The following is a 14,925-nucleotide window of genomic DNA, read 5'->3' on the forward strand; positions in this document are numbered from 1 at the left end:
ATTTTCTACCGTCTCAGAAGATGTCACCACGTGGAAAATTTTGAGTTTTTGAACTGTATCATTTTTGATGTGTTTTTGTTTCGCTTGAAGTAAGAAGTGTGAACTTTCTCTTCTAGAGGACACTACTGAAGATCTACAATAGTGCAACCTAGTGCGGAGTCAAAGAACTATTTTTTTGGAGAAAATTTAATTTCAAGAGTTTGTTCTTTGTTAAATTTCTTTCAGTCATTGTTTAAGTTGGCAATATTCACCCCTTCTTTCCCCTTGTGTTGAACCTAACCAATCCCGAATTTCTTAAGTTAATTTCTATCCAATCAGATGTATCTTCCCCCAACTTGAATCTGTTGCGGGGTCCTATCCAATAAAGAGTTTGTGGGAGGGTGTTTTCTTTCCCCTAACGCCTAGAAACTTCCGCGAGAGTATTTAAACTGCTGATTTTTGGGTCTCTAGGCCACTTCTGTTCCATCTTTCAGTGTGTTAAGTACATAGCAGGGGGCGGGAAGCGCCTCTTTCTTCTCCAGCCGTTCAACACAAGGTAATGGCCGATTAATAACTTCTTTCTTTGCTTGCTCAGCAGTTTAACTTTCGGGGCGGGTTCTAAGCGTTCAACCATGTAACCTTTTCCTAAAATGTAACTTCTCTTTTCATCTATTCTCTTGTAAAACGACATATTGGGATAGAGAGTGCTAACCCTCTCGAGCTCCCACTCACATTGTCTTGAGGTGAACTTATTTTCTCAACCCATTCTTCGTTAATGTAAAACAAATTGTTCTTTTCTTAAGTCACCTCTTTAGCATGGGATTAGCCCTTGTATTAACGGCCTAGTGCCAAGTAGGTCTTAATCAAAGTGTATTAGGAGTGCAAGTTCGCCTCCTCTCAAATTGTTATTTTAGAGGTCATTTAATTAACCTGCTTTTCTTTTAATAGACCTCAGTAGATTGGGTATTTTACCCCTGTGTTTATGTCCGTTGAGGACAACTTGAAGGTGGAGTTTGGTGTGGCCTGGGAGAGGCTTAAATTTTGAGAGCGAGTGGCTCTTTTGAAAATTCTGGGTTGTATGCCTCATGGAGGTTTTTCAGTGTAATTTGGAGCAAGGGCTCCTAGGTATGAATGGGGTTTTCTTCCCCTCTGTTAAAACTTGTGTTTGAGGTAAAACTGAGCTGATTGCCCAAGCATTGTGAAGTCAGGGCGCGAAGCCCAAATTCTGTAAATATTGTAACTAACCCCTTTTGAATTGCTACTTTGTACCTGCCATGCTTGTTATTTCTTTGTTTTCGAAAAGAAAATATAACCTTGTTAACTTTTAAATTAATTTTACATTGCACTATAATTTCGTAGCTTGAAACCCATTCACACCCGCACCTTCTTTCACCTCTACCTACCACGGAAAAGTCCGTAACAAGTGGTAGCAGAGCGTGGTTGAATGGGTCTCAATTTAGCCCCTTTTGACGGCTAAATATTGTTTGTTCCGAACTCTAACTATTTTCCCAGTTGCTGGAATTTTTTGAGTTTTTCAAAATTGGTCTGTCATCATGCCCGGCCCTCGCGATATTCTCCTTCTTAACTATTTGCGTAAGGAGGAGTTGATCTATGAATTAACTATCAGAAATGTGCAATCTGGAGGCACGGTTGCAATTGACACTAACAAACTTAGAGAGTCCCTTGATTTGCCCATTTCTATCCCCAATTTGGGAGAGAAAGAAATTGACGACTCTCTTTCCACGATCACGGAGAATATTACTGGGCTAGCTTCTGTAGTTAGTTTTTTGATGAAAATGATCCGTCTCCTAATCAAATTAAGCGTGTGCAAGGCAGGCTATATCATTTTTCGAATAGGGTTAACGATCTGTTGTCTCTAAAACTGAATGATGTTCAGAGGAAGGAAGCTAGTACGCTCCTGGAAAATATTTCCGAATTATCTAGTAAGGTCACTCAATTGTTAACTGGGGAAGTTCCTCCCAAATCTGATCAACCCACCATAGTAAATGCAGGTAGTGAGGAAGCGCCTCCCAAGGGAGAAGTTAATAGAATAACCGTTGCTGCTCAAACTATCCCTGCCCCACTGGACAACGAGTCTGAACGCCGTGCATCGCTGAGTAACATCCGTTCTGAATTAACTTCCTTGCCATTGAAACCTTTACCTACTATGTCACCCGGGTTTAGTAGCTTGCCTCATCCATTGGCAATGTTGCTCAGAGGTATATCTAAGTTTTCCGTTAATACCACCAGTGACGTAATTACATTTTTAAGATTTCTAGTGGAATTTCAGGATCATGCCCTTGTTTTTTCTCTTTCTCCATGTCAAATCTTGCAAATTATCTATCCGTATGCTATTGGTATTCTCTCTGATAAAATCGTAAGAGCCATTGCCGAGCAATCATCTATTGAGGATTTCCATGCCCATTTGCTAGCTAACTTCATCCCTGCTAGGGCCAGGTCCTCCCTTATTCAGAAGTACTATTATCGTGTACAGCGCTTGGATGAAAACTTGGCTGATTTCATACAGGACATTAAGTTTTATACTAGGGTGTTTGCCCTTCATTTTCCTGAAGATCAGATTGTACAGGCTATTGTAGAGGGAATTTCACCTCCCTATAGGTCATATTTGTGTTTCGCGGCGTGCCCGCAAACTTTCTCGGAACTTGAAGCATTGGCCGTCTCAGCGGAAGGAGTTAGATACGCCGATTCTTTGCGTGTCGCGAAAGAACCCCCGCCTTCCATTAGTAATACTCGGCCTCCACCTCGCCGATCAGTCACCCCCCGTAAATGTTATGCTTGCGGGTCGCCTGACAATCTGCGCAATAAGTGTCCTCTGATCAAAACTAGTAGGGCAAATAATGGAGCTGGTTCATCACAAGGCTGTTTTAAATGTGGGGCTTTCTCACATATCGCAAAGAATTGTCCCAATTCGAATAGCACCCCCTCCTGCTCAACTTCTGGTGTAACTTCCAACAACAATCAAAAGTGACTAGTGGCTGCGGCTGAGTCAACTAATTCTGCTTCCCAAGGCTCAGCCCCTGGCAAAAAGGTCGAGAATTCAGGGAACGATAAGTCTTCGAATACATCTTTTGAATGCCCCAAAGAGTGCCTTAGGATTGCGGCGGATACCCCCGCACCTGTTCCTTTTCTTAAGATTGAGTTAAATAACGAGCCTATAACAGCTCTCTTAGATTCAGGCAGTGTTTGTTCGATTATTTCGGCTGAATGGTATTCTAAATTGAAAGCTGTTTGTAAACTACCTGACTACGTCTCATCTTCTATTCAATATGTTTCGGCTAATTCATCTCCATTAGAAATTCTAGGTTCCGTACTGGTCAAAATTCGTATTGTTAAGTTTACTTGGAAAATTAAATTGTTTGTGGCTAAGCACCTGTCTTGCCCCATCATATTGGGAGCTGACTTTATTTCTCACACTGGTCTTGTGCTCGATCTCCAGTCTAGGTCGTGCACATTCAAATTTGCTTCTAGTTGTAAAATACCACTATTAAAGTGTAATTCTGTGTCATGTTCATCTATTTCGCCTACCCAGGATGAGATGTTGTTAGACCTTAGACATCTACCTGAGGAGCAGGCTGATAGTATTCGTAAATTATGTCAGTCATTTCTAGAGGTGTTCTCTGATACTCTTGGTGTTACTGACCTTATTGAATACAAAATTGAGGTCACGGATTCGATTCCTGTCCGTTTTCCACCTTATAGGCTATCTCCACCTAAAATGAAGGCTCTGAAAGAAATTATCGATCAGATGTTGAAGGATGGTATTATTAGGCCCTCTAAGTCGGCGTAGTCATCGCCTATTTTTCTAGTCCCGAAACCCCAAGGAGGCTTCAGGCCTGTCATTGATTACAGGGCTCTCAATCGGAAGGTGGTGTTGCAATCTGTGCCCCTTCCTGACCTTCATTCTTGCTTTTCATGGTTTCGTAAGGCCAAGTTCTTCACTATCTTGGACTTGAATCAGGCCTATAATCAAATTCCCCTTGCCGAAGAGTCTAAACACCTTACAGCGTTTGCCACGGACTGGAATTTATACGAATACAACCGCGTGCCTTTCGGGCTTCCCACGGGGGCAGCTGTGCTCACTAGGCTACTAGATAGGGTCTTCTCCGACATCAAATTCGAGTACTTATATCACTATTTAGATGATGTCGTCGTATTTTCAGAGACTTTTGAAGAACATCTAGATCATTTGCGAGAAGTTCTCGATCGCCTTCGTAAGGCTGGGTTAACTGTTAAGTTGTCCAAGGTTGCCTTTGCTAAGCCCTCTATGTCATTCCTAGGGCATATTGTGTCACCCGATGGTGTAGCAGTCGATCATTCTAGAACACAGGCCATCCGTGATTTTAAACATCCCAAGGACATTAAAGGTATCGCCAGGTTCATTGGTATGGTGAATTTCTTCAGGAAGTTCATTCCTAACTTTGCTAATAGAGCGGCGCCCTTAAACTTTCTTCGTAGGAAAGGCATCAAATTCGAGTGGGGACCTTCTCAACAAGCCGCTTTTGAAGATCTGAAATTAGCTCTCTGTAATGCCCCTGTACTTGCTATGCCTGATTTCTCGAAGAAATTCATCGTCCAAACCGACGCATCGTCGTCAGCAGTTGCTGCAGTCCTTCTTCAAGAGACTGAACTAGGGAGGCGACCCATCGCCTATGCATCTAGGACTCTATCGGCTCAAGAAGTCAAGTATTCCATCTATGAGCTCGAAGGTTTGGCAGTCTTATTCGCCTTAGAAAAGTTCCGTCTCTATCTGGAACACGTCAAATTCGACCTGGAGACAGATAATCAAGCATTAAGCTGGGTCTTAGGTAGGCCGCGTCGTACTGGTCGTATAGCCCGCTGGGCTATTCGTATTTCCGCCTTCCAGTTTGATGTTAGACATATCAGAGACACCGAAAATGTTGTTGCTGATGGACTCAGCCGTATGTTTCATAACGACGTCGAGACCCACGAACCGGTCGACAGTTCATCACCTCCCGAGTCCATGCTATCTGAGGTTAATGCCATCCTAACAGATGCTCCCATGCTTTTTAGGGATATCGAGAAATACCAACGTGAAGATCCGACGCTGGCTCCGATAATGGAAACCCTTTCTTCTGGGGAACATGTTGTCCCTTATGTTCTGAGGAATGGTGTTCTATGTTGCCCATCGAGGCATGATAGGATGATGAAAGTTGTCGTTCCAGCTGTTCTTGTACCTATGATCTTCAAGTATTATCATGAGACCCCATTAGGAGGGCATCTTGGAATCTTTAAAACTCGTGAGAAGATTCGTGAAATGTTCATCTGGAAAGGTATGGACGGTGAAATCCGGGAACTTGTAAAAGCTTGTAAATCTTGTTTGCTCAGTAAACCCACCATGTCCACCAAGGTAGGCCTTTTGTCTTCGCATCAAGCGTCGCGCCCCATGGAACGTCTGTATATCGATTATGTAGGACCCTTCCCCCAGTCAAAGGGTAATGCTAACAAGTTCATCTTTGTGTGCGTAGATGGTTTTACCAGATTTTCTTGGTTATTTCCGACTAAGCTGGCTACCGCTCAGTCTACCATTACCTGCTTAAATTCTATTTTTGCTTCTTTTGGTCCGTGTCAATATATTGTATCTGATAATGCTAAGGCTTTTACATCTAATTTATTTCGTAAATTCTGTTTTGACTTATCAATCTCTCATGTAACTACTTCTGCTTATTACCCTCAACCATCTCTGGCTGAAAGGGTTAACCGTAATCTCAGGTCAGCACTTATTGCCTATCATCATGAAGATCATTCCAGGTGGGACACGTCCCTGCATTGGATAGCTTTTGCTTTGAATTCGGCGGTTCATGAATCTCACAAGTTTACTCCAGCTTCTTTGATGTTCAAGTTTGTTCCCAACTCGCCGCTCTCTAACCTCTGGTCTCTGAATGACATTCTACCCGAGACAATAGATCCGGATAATATTAAAGATCTTTGGAAGAAGGCTAAAGCCAATCTTAAAGAGTCTCATGAAAAGGTTAGGGAAAGATATGATCGTGGACGGAGACCCACCCCTTTGAAGGTAGGTGACCAGGTTATGGTCAAAAATTTTGTTCCCGCGGGCAAGCTTGCCCCCAGATTTCATGGGCCTTGTATAATTCTCGATTTCCTCACCCCGGTTACGTTGTTATTAAGCAATCCAGCCACCGAGAGGATATTTAGGGTTCACCTGTCACAGGTGAAACCAGTGTAAATTTTGTGTCAACTTGCTTCATATAATTTGAAAGGAATATGAAGGTTATATTTTTTTTGAGTTCAACTTTTAAGGCATTCTGCTCCTTCTATTTTATTTTATATGTAAGCATTTCTTGTAAACCTCCCCGATTGTTAAACTGCCTTCCTGTCCTTACCTCGGCCATTACCACGCTCCCGTCTCCTGCTTCAGTACACACAGTGGCTTGACTTATGCCATGGATATTTGCACGCCGCTGGCCCCTCAACCTCTCCACAAGCCTGTACCCTCAAAAAAGATGATGGTCCAACACAATTCTGCCGCCAAGCTTTAATGTTTCAGTGCCCCCGCAGCCGCGCGGCGCCGTGCAGCAACTGGAGCTGAGGACGGGCCCCCTCGGCCCCAGCGAGGACGACGTGTGCACGGCGAGCCGGAGCTCTCCTCCCGGCCAAGGCTGATGTGCGGCGCACGACCTGCTACTTGCCCGCAGCCTGTATATGTTCACCGCGGGCGCGGCGTGCTTCAACACCTCTGCTCCCCTCATAGTGCGGGCGAGCGGTATCTCAGGGTACTTGAGGGGTCCGAGCGGCCTCCTTTGGACGCAAGCCGCAACGGCCGGTCTTGCAATCCCACTTCATCACCATCTACTACATGAACAGATACCATAAGTAATGACTACACTTGGGAATTTAACTGCAATATTTGGTGGACTTTGAAACTTTTTTTTCCCTTCACTTTCAAGTATAAAAAGTTATCTTCAGAAATTCAACTTCTACAAATATAAAGACTTTACTTCATCTGCAACAACAAATTTTGAAACCAAATCAACCCCAAATTAACAAATCTTATAAATTTTTTGGCAATCAATCTTCATACCCACAGCATAACTTGGACCTTGTTTCAAACTGATTTCATGTGTCATACCTGGAGGAACTTTTGGGGGGGGAGGTCTGTACCGGGCGGTACACCTCCACTCCGCTAATTTAAAATGTGCGCCTGTTGAAACTCCTCTGCTGGAGGAAGTCCGAACTTTATTGACAGTATTAATTTTCTACCGTCTCAGAAGATGTCACCACGTGGAAAATTTTGAGTTTTTGAACTGTGTCATTTTTGATGTGTTTTTGTTTCGCTTGAAGTAAGAAGTGTGAACTTTCTCTTCTAGAGGACACTACTGAAGATCTACAATAGTGCAACCTAGTGCGGAGTCAAAGAACTATTTTTTTGGAGAAAATTTAATTTCAAGAGTTTGTTCTTTGTTAAATTTCTTTCAGTCATTGTTTAAGTTGGCAATATTCACCCCTTCTTTCCCCTTGTGTTGAACCTAACCAATCCCGAATTTCTTAAGTTAATTTCTATCCAATCAGATGTATCTTCCCCCAACTTGAATCTGTTGCGGGGTCCTATCCAATAAAGAGTTTGTGGGAGGGTGTTTTCTTTCCCCTAACGCCTAGAAACTTCCGCGAGAGTATTTAAACTGCTGATTTTTGGGTCTCTAGGCCACTTCTGTTCCATCTTTCAGTGTGTTAAGTACATAGCAGGGGGCGGGAAGCGCCTCTTTCTTCTCCAGCCGTTCAACACAAGGTAATGGCCGATTAATAACTTCTTTCTTTGCTTGCTCAGCAGTTTAACTTTCGGGGCGGGTTCTAAGCGTTCAACCATGTAACCTTTTCCTAAAATGTAACTTCTCTTTTCATCTATTCTCTTGTAAAACGACATATTGGGATAGAGAGTGCTAACCCTCTCGAGCTCCCACTCACATTGTCTTGAGGTGAACTTATTTTCTCAACCCATTCTTCGTTAATGTAAAACAAATTGTTCTTTTCTTAAGTCACCTCTTTAGCATGGGATTAGCCCTTGTATTAACGGCCTAGTGCCAAGTAGGTCTTAATCAAAGTGTATTAGGAGTGCAAGTTCGCCTCCTCTCAAATTGTTATTTTAGAGGTCATTTAATTAACCTGCTTTTCTTTTAATAGACCTCAGTAGATTGGGTATTTTACCCCTGTGTTTATGTCCGTTGAGGACAACTTGAAGGTGGAGTTTGGTGTGGCCTGGGAGAGGCTTAAATTTTGAGAGCGAGTGGCTCTTTTGAAAATTCTGGGTTGTATGCCTCATGGAGGTTTTTCAGTGTAATTTGGAGCAAGGGCTCCTAGGTATGAATGGGGTTTTCTTCCCCTCTGTTAAAACTTGTGTTTGAGGTAAAACTGAGCTGATTGCCCAAGCATTGTGAAGTCAGGGCGCGAAGCCCAAATTCTGTAAATATTGTAACTAACCCCTTTTGAATTGCTACTTTGTACCTGCCATGCTTGTTATTTCTTTGTTTTCGAAAAGAAAATATAACCTTGTTAACTTTTAAATTAATTTTACATTGCACTATAATTTCGTAGCTTGAAACCCATTCACACCCGCACCTTCTTTCACCTCTACCTACCACGGAAAAGTCCGTAACAAATAATAATAAAACAGAATCCAGCAAATAATAGACAGCTGTGCAGAATAAATCTTCATTTTGAAATGAACAACACAAGAGGCACAAAATGAGATATAGTAGCAATATGTGTAGATTTCAGAAAAGGTTGCGATTCGATCCATAGCACTTCCGTCTCTCAAATATTAAAATAATTGAAAATACAAAAACTGTGAGTACCATTAAAGAAACATTAACTGACACCTTCTCAAACGTCGAACTCTTAGGTGAACTATCAGAAGCAATTGAACGTAAAACTAGTGTGAGGCAAGGAGATGGACTCTACGCGATACTATCCAACTGTGCCCTAGAAAACGTTGTACGAGAATAGGCTGAAATATTGAATGTAAGAGGAATCTACGAATCACTTGTTATGGGGCTATCAAATGAACGAATTTTAACAAACCACTTAACTTTTGCAGATAATCTAGTCATACTAGCTTGTAACCGTACAACTAGGTTACAGATTCCATTCAGTATTTATTATTATTATTATTATTATTATTATTATTATTATTATTATTATTAACCCGATTCATTATATTTTATATATTCTGTTTCTCATCATTTAGACTGTAATAATTAGGTATCACGTATATTATTGTATTTCATCATAGGTTAAGTGAATATGTTTGTAATTATTCTGTATTGTAGTAAGTGAGATTTGTTGGTTTCATATTGTCATGCTGTGGCTTGTAACTTTGGCTAGATGAGCTGGCATAGTATTTTGCAATCGAGGCTATGTTTAACTGTGCAAGGAGATTTCCCGGTGACGCATTCGGCATAGTCATTCTCGGACCGCTTGGGTACGCTTAGACGACACATGACTGATGACATCAGTGCGTGGACACGTGATTGCGACCAAGTGTCATTATTCGCCAGCTACTGTATGTGGAAGTGGAAGGGATGAACAGTGAGTGGGGAGATGAGTCGTCATCGCGAGGTTATATAAAGTCAAGGCGACGGTGGGGAGAGGTATTCTGTTCTTACTCAGTTCATAAGCAGTTGATATCGTGCAGATCATATGTTAGTCAGAGGTATCAAATGGAAGAAGTGGTCTTAGTGTGATGGTCAGAGCTAAGAGTTGTGTTTGAAGAAGTAATAATCGAGGAGGTCTACAAGTGGTGGTTGTATCCGAGCAGAGACGGGTACTATGCTGATAAAGAAACATCATCTTCTTGTGAGGATGGACTTCACAAGGTGCTTCAATAATATTTTCCAATTATTTAAAATATATTGAGTGGACGTAATTACATTGGAGCTCCCTACACGCGTACATGGTATGTAGGCCAACTCCTTGTTATATAAGAAGATTACAACAGACGGCTCCCGACTTCAGCTCACAGGTTTTCCCAAGAATTTCAAGTTCAACAGCGGTGTATGCAGACAACAGGTAATTAAAGCATCAGACATGTTATGCATTCATAACATGAAGAAGAGTGTAATCAGCGGCGATATCACATCTCACTTCAAGTTCATGCCAATAGCTTTTTTGTTTAGATTAAATTTTCCTTTTCTTTGTACCGCAAATCTCACGTCATATTTCTTTTGTTAAATTAAAAGACGTAAATGATTGTTCATTGTGACGTAAATTTAGTCATAAACTCAGTTTTATTTTTAATTATAATAAATGATTCCAGTTCCATGTACAATCCTCAATTGTGGAAATGCAACAGTAATTTAATATTGTCCTGATCCATATCCCTGTATATTGCCAGATATGTGAGTTTATCACCTCACGCCTTGAGATAATTGATATAAGAGGTATGCTCTACCGAATTTTGTTGTTTTTCTTAAAAAAGCAACTGGCGCTCAAACAAATGTTATTTATATTGTGTGGAAGATATGAAAGTATAAGAGTAGTGGTCAGAGTAGCCACAAAGTGTCGCCAGCAACGTGGGACTCGAAAGGTTCAGAAAAAGTGTTTCTGAATGGCAATATACATGGATCAGTTCTTTTAATGAGTACGCACATGTCAAATTCACCGAGTAATGTTAGGAAGGTCATTTTGTTGAAGTTTGTATTTAAGGGGTAATGTCAGAGGAATTGGAAGGGGAAATAGCTTTGAGATCGCGAAAAATAAGTAGGAAACCGAAGATGGACAAGGATAGCAATATGCAGTCAGGTGATGAGGCTGAGGTTATTGTGTCCAAGGAAATCCAAGGTGGTAACATAAATAGGAAGTTGGTGACTAAGGTAGGACCTGCTGAAAGTCAGAAAATAGTAGAAACTGAGGAAAACGCTGTCACGCAAGATCAAAGTAAAGGGGTGATTGACCTGGGTTTATTTAATTTGCTGATGTCCAAAATGACTGAGCAGAATAATATCATTAGTGAGAAAATTGAATCTCAGAATAATATTATGAGTGAGAAAATTGAATCTCAGAATATTATTATGAGTGAGAAAATTGAAACGGTCATTAGTGAGAAAATTGAATCTCAGAATAATATTATGAGTGAGAAAATTGAAACGGTCATTAGTGAGAAAATTGAATCTCAGAATAATATTATGAGTGAGAAAATTGAAGCGGTCATTAGTGAAAAAATTGAAGCTCAGAGTAATGCCATAAATAGTATTAATAAGAAGATTGATGATGTTAGTAATAAGATAGATCATAAGGTGTTAGAAATAAGTAAGCAAATTAATAATTTAGAAAGTAAGGTAAATAGGGAGTGTAGTGACATCAGAGCTGAGATGGAATTGGGTCGGAGCAATCTCCATACGGAAATAGAGCAAATTAGTGAGACATGCATCAAACAGATTGATGAATTAGGCGCCAAGATCGAGTCTAATAAAGGAGAAATCAATGAGTTAGTAGAAGAAAGGTTTGAAAAGATAACCAATACAGTGGGGCAAGAAACTAGGAAATGTATTAGTAGGGTAGAACAGGTGGAAAGAAAACTTGGAGAAGTAGGTGATCTAGAGAGTGAACAAAAATCATTATCACAGAAGGTGAGAGAATCGGAAGAAAAATTACAGGAGAAGTTAAGAAAAATTGAAGAAAAGGCTGAGGAAACATTGGAAGAAAAATTTCTGAGTTGCCAGAGAGTACTCCAGAAAGAAGTGCGTGATAGTAGAAATGTACGCGAAATAATTGTAAATAATGGTTTAATCACTAGAGATCATGATATACCTAAGTTTTCTGGGAAAGAATTTAACCCGATGGAATTTATGAGAGTAGTAGAGAAGAAATTTGCTGTTCAATTAAGAGACAATATTAGTAGCTGGGAAACTGTATTGGAGATCTTATCTAATGCTTTCGTAGGAGAGACTAAGTCTTGGTTTCAAGTATATAAAAGCTCGATGTCTAGTCTAACTGAATTTAAGGAGAAATTCATGGCTAAATTTTGGAGTGAAGGTGTTCAGAGTAGAGAGAGAGAGAGAGAGTAATGTTTGGCAGGTATAATTCTAACGAGGGTGTTAGAATGACTGAATACTTTTTGGCTCATGTTTTGGTGTGGAGAAATTTGGAATGTATTGGACCTGAGGCTGATATAGTTAGACTTATGGCTAAGCACTATCCCGATAGAATAAGAGAAGCTGTTTGTATGCAAAGAGTGGAGACTATTAAGGAAATGGAGATTTTGTTGGAAAGTTTTGATGCTTTAGGTAGTAGCTTGAATAATAGTAGGACACTAAATAGGAATGTAGAAGGAAGGGGTAACCAATCTAATAATCAGGACAGGACTATGAATAATCGTAACTACAGAAGAGAATATCAGGAGAGACCTAATAATAATTTCCACAGGGAGAGAAATTATCAAAATAGTTCGGAAAATTTCAGGACTGGGAGGCGTGATTATGGTAATCAACCAGAAGCTGGGAGGCGGGAGAATACAGGCCATAATAATAATAATAATGACGCTAGAGGAAATAGGCAACAGGGGAGGCCGACTGAGGTGTGTAACCAACAAGTCGTAACCGAACCAAGTACTTTAAACGCGCAACGGACTGTATAAACAGGTCACTGAGACAGTCCGTAAATGGTGAGTTCACGTATAAGGTAGATAAGCATGTTAATGTCGACCAGCCTATAGTTGTAAGTGAACATGATTGTGACCTAAGTAGCAATAATTCAAATGTTTTAAGTGACGACTTAATCGTAGACAATAAATTTTATAAGTGTAATTTAAATTTAGATATAAGGCAAGATTTGTTAAGTGATCTTATATTATGTAATGAGGATAATTTAAGTAGTGTTACTGTTACACCGACGATTGAACTGCTGATATGGGGCAGAAAAGTTAAGATTTTGTTGGACTCTGGTAGTGAGAAGTCATGTGTAAATTCCAAGCTGTATGAGGAAGTTTTAAGAGAGAAGTATGAGGTAGCGGAAATTCCAGTGAGGAATACGTTCATCGTAACAGCTGTTGGAAACAAGTCTCAAAGAGTGAATAAACAAATAGCTGTCCCCATTAGCATAAGTGGAGAATGTATTTTCCAACCATGCTTAGTAGTGCCTAATTTAGTTTATGCCGTTATTTTAGGTACCGACTGGTTAACGTGTCACAAGGCTAAATTAAATTTTGATCTGTGTAATGTCAATCTTATTTGGGGAAAGAGTAGCAGGGAAGTCAGTTTACCATATGATGTTTTGTCAGAAATTAGTGCGAATAAAGTGTGTTCTAGTACGGAAGGATCTTGTGAAATTCCTAATATTAGGAAAAATATTGATGTCTGTCATGTGTCTATACAGAGAGATTCTAGAGATGAATTGTATGAGACAGTGGAGAAATGTAATTTAGCGGAAAGTCAGAAGGACGAATTGTGTGAATTATTGATATCACAGAGTGATGTTTTTAGTGACCGGCCTGGTAGAACACATCTTTACGAACACAAATTTAATGTTCTTGATAACTCAACTTTTGTAGGACCGAAATATCCCATTCCGTTAAAATACGCTAGCGCTGTTGAAGAGCAGATTGACATTATGCTAGATTATAATATAATTGAACCATCATGTAGTCCTAATTTAAATCCACTTGTTATTATACATAAGAAGGATAACACGGTAAGATTGTGCATGATAAATTTTGTAAGACTAAATTGGATGAATTTGAACTTGGTGACAAGGTTTTACGCAGAGTGCCAATCCCGTCATCAGCAGAAGCTGGTCAATTTTCTAAGTTTTTCTTGTTATATCAGGGATACTTCACTGTAGTGAAACGGATTGGGAAATGTGCTTATTCATTAGAAGACAAGGAAGGAAATATCGTAGGCACATACAATATAAGAAATCTTAAGAAATATATCATGTGAGTTTGTTGATTAATTTTCATTATTATGTTAATTCACCATATTTTATGAAGCTGGCATTGCGAACAGGACTTCAGTGAAATTAGCGTGTGTTGTGATATTAAGTAAAGCACGGCAGTGAAGTAAACTCCAGTGCTTGGAGACAGTGTATATAATGAAATGTCTTCGAGAATTACTTTTGAACACTCAATGAACGTTTGAAACGACAGAAGTGAGAAAGAAATGTAATCTGTATGTAAATAATACTGTATAATCAAAGTGAAAATGGTAATTGATAAATGTTTTATATGTGTAACAACGAACATCCAGATGGATGATACTATGTACCAAATTTGTAAAGGGCATTTTTATACATGTATCTATGGTGTACTAGATTTCAGGTGATGGTGTATATATTTCATGAATCAATCGATTCATTTAATCGATTATTTCATGAGGGAGGCGTTCTGTAACCGTACAACTAGGTTACAGATTCCATTCAGTATTTATTATTATTATTATTATTATTATTATTAACCCGATTCATTATATTTTATATATTCTGTTTCTCATCATTTAGACTGTAATAATTAGGTATCACGTATATTATTGTATTTCATCATAGGTTAAGTGAATATGTTTGTAATTATTCTGTATTGTAGTAAGTGAGATTTGTTGGTTTCATATTGTCATGCTGTGGCTTGTAACTTTGGCTAGATGAGCTGGCATAGTATTTTGCAATCGAGGCTATGTTTAACTGTGCAAGGAGATTTCCCGGTGACGCATTCGGCATAGTCATTCTCGGACCGCTTGGGTACGCTTAGACGACACATGACTGATGACATCAGTGCGTGGACACGTGATTGCGACCAAGTGTCATTATTCGCCAGCTACTGTATGTGGAAGTGGAAGGGATGAACAGTGAGTGGGGAGATGAGTCGTCATCGCGAGGTTATATAAAGTCAAGGCGACGGTGGGGAGAGGTATTCTGTTCTTACTCAGTTCATAAGCAGTTGATATCGTGCAGATCATATGTTAGTCA

General features: G+C 39.9%; 1 protein-coding gene across 1 annotated transcript in view; it reads right to left on the reverse strand.

Annotated features, from left to right (window-relative positions):
* The window catches only part of LOC136866969 (luciferin 4-monooxygenase), a 132,622-nt gene that overhangs the window by 61,699 nt on the left and 55,998 nt on the right, over positions 1-14,925 (reverse strand). The gene's annotated exons all lie outside the window — the stretch shown is intronic.

Source organism: Anabrus simplex, chromosome 3 (genome assembly GCF_040414725.1).
Source record: "Anabrus simplex isolate iqAnaSimp1 chromosome 3, ASM4041472v1, whole genome shotgun sequence".
NCBI lineage: Eukaryota > Metazoa > Arthropoda > Insecta > Orthoptera > Tettigoniidae > Anabrus > Anabrus simplex.